Source organism: Taudactylus pleione, unplaced genomic scaffold (genome assembly GCF_031769625.1).
Source record: "Taudactylus pleione unplaced genomic scaffold, aTauple2 ptg000507l, whole genome shotgun sequence".
In the NCBI taxonomy this organism is placed as follows: domain Eukaryota; kingdom Metazoa; phylum Chordata; class Amphibia; order Anura; family Myobatrachidae; genus Taudactylus; species Taudactylus pleione.
Window position 1 is genome coordinate 776126 of NW_028284909.1, and position 4345 is coordinate 780470.

Genomic DNA, 4345 nt, shown 5'->3' on the forward strand with positions numbered 1-4345 from the left:
CCAGAAACGCGGGCATGTCGCAGTATGCACAAAATATGGCGCCGGCGTCTCAATTCAGGCGGCCATCTTGTGCGACCACAGAGTTACTCAGGACTGCTACATGGAATGACCCTGCGACCGATGCTGCATCTTTGTACACAGATAACTGGATTTGCAAAGCCGCAGGCGGGCATCTCAATACATATGCTGGCAGCTGCGGCATTTGTATATTGTTTTGCATCGCGGCATGGGTGGCAATAGTGTACAACTTTGAATCATGCCCTCTGTCTGTCACAGCTGTCACCAGCAATGTCCTGTCATTCTGCCGGACTGACCGGTATTCAATCGGGAAACCGGCTGAAGTAAGCCCGACAGCCGGCTTCACGATTGCTTTATCCCGGCAAGGGTTAAATGACAGGCGTCTAAATCTAGACGCCTGTCATTTTTCTGACGCCGGCAGACCGGCGCCCGGCATCCCGATCGAAGTGATGCCGGGTGCCATGAACGGACAGCTGCAGGGGGGAGGGTTAGGTTTAGGGCACCCGGGGGGGATTTAGGGTTAGGCACCCCCTGGGAGGGTTAGGCTAGGGGGAGGGTTAGACACCCCCGGGGGGGACTTAGGGTTAGGCAGCGTGGAAGGGGGGGTTAGGTTTAGGCACAGGGGGGGATGTTAGGGTTAGGCACCCCTAAGGAGGGTTAGGGTTAGGGGGGTTAGGTTAGGTTAGTTTGCACTTACCTAGGGATGATCGGGATTTCCAGCGCTGTCGGGCTGCTGCTGCCGGGATCGTTGCATCTGTAGGACTGACACTGACGGGAATTGAACTGCCGGCCATGTGTCAGCCGGTATTTAATACCGATTCCGGACTGACCATGGCTCCCTGTCCCATAATTCATATAAATAATCTTTCTTGCATTAATATATTAATTTATCCCATCATCATTCAGTTAGAAGTCAGTGCTATAAATATCACACAGATGGACTAGATTAGTTTCAATGGCGTATCTATATTAGCTTAAGTGCACATGGGCCCCTAGGTCAAAGGGGGCCCTGCACCACACACCCAGCACCCAGAATAGACCCCACAGTGTTTGCCTGCAGGAGGTACTTCCCCATTTAATCTGCAGACTGTGACATCTTTCCTGCACTATCTTCAGAAAGATGGTGACAGCTCAGGTATTAGTAAAGACTGGCACTACCATCTTCCCGAATATGACACGGAAAATTGTGCTACAGGCAGAAGTGGTGGGGGCTGCATGAAGGGTGGTGGTTGCCAGCACAGCCCGCGAGCCATTAATAACCCTCTGGTCAGTTTGATGTCTATACCTTGTAAGCCATACTTCCATGCTCTCCTGTAATGTGCAGTAGACACTTGGATTTTGGGAAATTCCTCCAGATTTCTGGCATAGCAAGGCACCCTCCAGGACTATGCCCACTTCACCAGGAAAGTGGGCATAGTCCGGGAGGGTGCCTTGGCAGGGACAAAACATGTCCCTGCCACTGACGTGTGAGGCTATAAATCGCCTTACATGATGTGGCCTAAGGTTTATCATGGCGGCCCTTGTCATGCCCCGATATGGCCAGTACGCTCATCTCTGCTGCCTGGGACATTCTGGTGATCTGATTGGCTGCAGATGGTTCTTTCCCCGTACATTTCACAGCTGTGGACACACGGGCACGCTGAGGGGGAAGAATGACATCTATGATCAGAATGTCAAGGACAAAGGGACACTCTGAAATTGGAAGGTCGTAGACTGAAAAGTAACATAAGGCAGAACTCTCTTACAGTAAGTGTGGTACCTGCATGGGACAGTCTCACAGCTGTTGTGCTGGCGAGTAACACTTTTAAAGTATTTAGGAATGGATGGGACAAACTGTTTTCTATTATTTAGTTCTCTAAACCCTTTTAAAAACATACATAAAAAAACATACCAAATGGGCTTGTGGGTTCTTTTCTGCTGTCAAATGTTATGTTAAAAGGTTGTTTCACCCTAATGGGAAATAAAGAGGTACAGATCCGGATAAGACTCCATATAGCCCTAGGCAGCATACCTAGGTTGATTAGTGGATGATCCTATGTCGAGGCAGGAGGTGAGACAAACATAAGGGATATGAGAACATAGTGGAATTTATATCTGTGGCCTTCTGCACCACTGTCTGACCCATTTTATCTCATAATACATGGGTGTCACTGAATCCTCTGTGTAAGAGTAGACAGCAGTGGTTTTCTATATCAGCATTATTCTCTTCCTGGTTTCATTACATAAATATTCAGTGCAGATATCACAGAAATCTCCTGCTTAGCTTTCACTCCTTCACAAATTCATCAAGCTCCGAAAATACATTAGTTTAGAAGCTTGACTTCGAGATCATTCATCATCTTCAGAGGACGTGTGCTCCTGCAACTTGCTCCTTCCCTATGGGAAAGAGTCCCGGGTTGCGAAGTGGGATCCTTTCGGATTCCTTCGCCCCTGTCTGGCTCCTTTACGCTGGACGCCGGGGCAGTCGCACTAGTTTCACTGCTGTAAAAGATTCAGGGCCTCATTCTGAGGCGGTCGGAGGATGCAAGCGGTCGCTCAGAAACTGGGCGGCCGCTTGCATCCTGACCGCCCGCCTCTGTTTCGGTCGTTAGGCTGTGGGTTTACACCCACAGCTCTAACGACCGCTCGGGTGATGGTCACGATGGTCAGAGACCATCGCGACCATCGGGGCTTACGACGAGACCCTAGGGTAGGGTCTCACTTGTCGTAAGCCCCGGAGAGCTTCTGGCTCTGTCAGAGCCGGAAGCTCTCCACTGACATCACTAGTGATATGGGAACGCCTCCGTTTGGGCTGCCACCCCCCAGGCCCGCCTTCCAAACGGGGTGAGCTGTCAATCAACATCGACAGCTCGCCCCCTTTGGAAAGAGACCCGCTACGACCAGCGCTGTCGGTCGTAGCGGGTCTCACGCATGCGCACGAGGGAGCCGGCTCCCTCGTGCGCATGCGTACTGGCCGTACGGTCGTAGACCATATGGCCGCCTCTGAATTAAGCCCTCACTGCTCTGAAAGAAGTAGTGAAAAAGATTCCAGGAGACAGCTGATTTTCAGATTAGCTGTCTCTGCGCCGAAACAATTATAAATTGCTTCGGCGATCGTCACAAGTTGAAATGTTAATTATTGGTCAGTTCGGACCCCGATAATTAACATAATAAATAGAGCCTTTAGTGAATTTCCAGAGCTCCATCCATCCATTCTTACCATTTAGCATTTGGCGTGAGTCAGTAAGGTAACAATACATCCCGCGTTTTACTTAGCTCCCATGCTCGATTCATGTTGTGCATGTTGGACGGTGGAAGGGGCTTTATGAGTGAAAAGCCTATATTTGGCAAATATGGTAGCCAGAAATATGTGGTACTGATTGTAGACAACTAGATTTCCAGTTAGAATTGTCCTCTGTCTCTTTTTTGTATATTGTGCCAATGGCAATACAGCATATTTGTCTACTCTCCCGGAAGGTGAGAGAGGCTCTCGATATTTCGGGCAGTCCCCCGCACCCTCGGAAGAGTGGCCGGATCTCTCCCATCCCGTCCATTATCGTACGCAAGCGGCCACTGTTTTCAGCCTGCACATGTGTCCCGATGGTTGTTTCTCTAAGCCACATCATTTGGACACAAGGGTATTTCAGAGGGTGTTCCTGGAAAGTATCATAGGGGTGGCTAAGCAGGCACGGGCGTGTCGCAGTTGCACTGGCACAGGTGGCCATGTTCAGACGAAGATTCTGTGCCTCCATAGGGACTGGTGCAATCTCTGATGGTGCAACCGATGGTGCGTCTTAATACACACAATGACAGATTACTGCTGTAGCCGGTGGGCGTCTCAGTAGGAAGACCATCGGCCATGGCATTAACATAAAGACGCAGTAGCGGCTGCGGCAAAAGATTCTGTCACGGCTGCAACTGCGTCTACCTCTGAATCAGGCCCAATATGTGATGCAGTATTGAAACAGAAATGTTTAAATCATCAGAGCTTAAGAGGTTGTGTATTATCACAGTGATTAATTGCTCCACCAGGAATGCTGGCAAATCACCAATCCTGTGTACGTCATGAACAAGTAATGTTTCTTTGCACCACTAGAGGTCGCTGCCTGCACAGGATACCAGGCTCACACTGAGGGCCTGATTCACTACGGATCACAATACTGCGTACGCATGTAGTTCAACTGCGATAGCAAGCCAAACCACTGCGATCGCAATGCAAACTCAGCACCACATAAGGACGCCCACTTTACCATACACACATCCGTAATACTTAGCAGAATCGGGAAACCATTGGTACAATCGAGTACCATTGGACCCATACGCACACTTGCACAAGCCCTGACCTTAC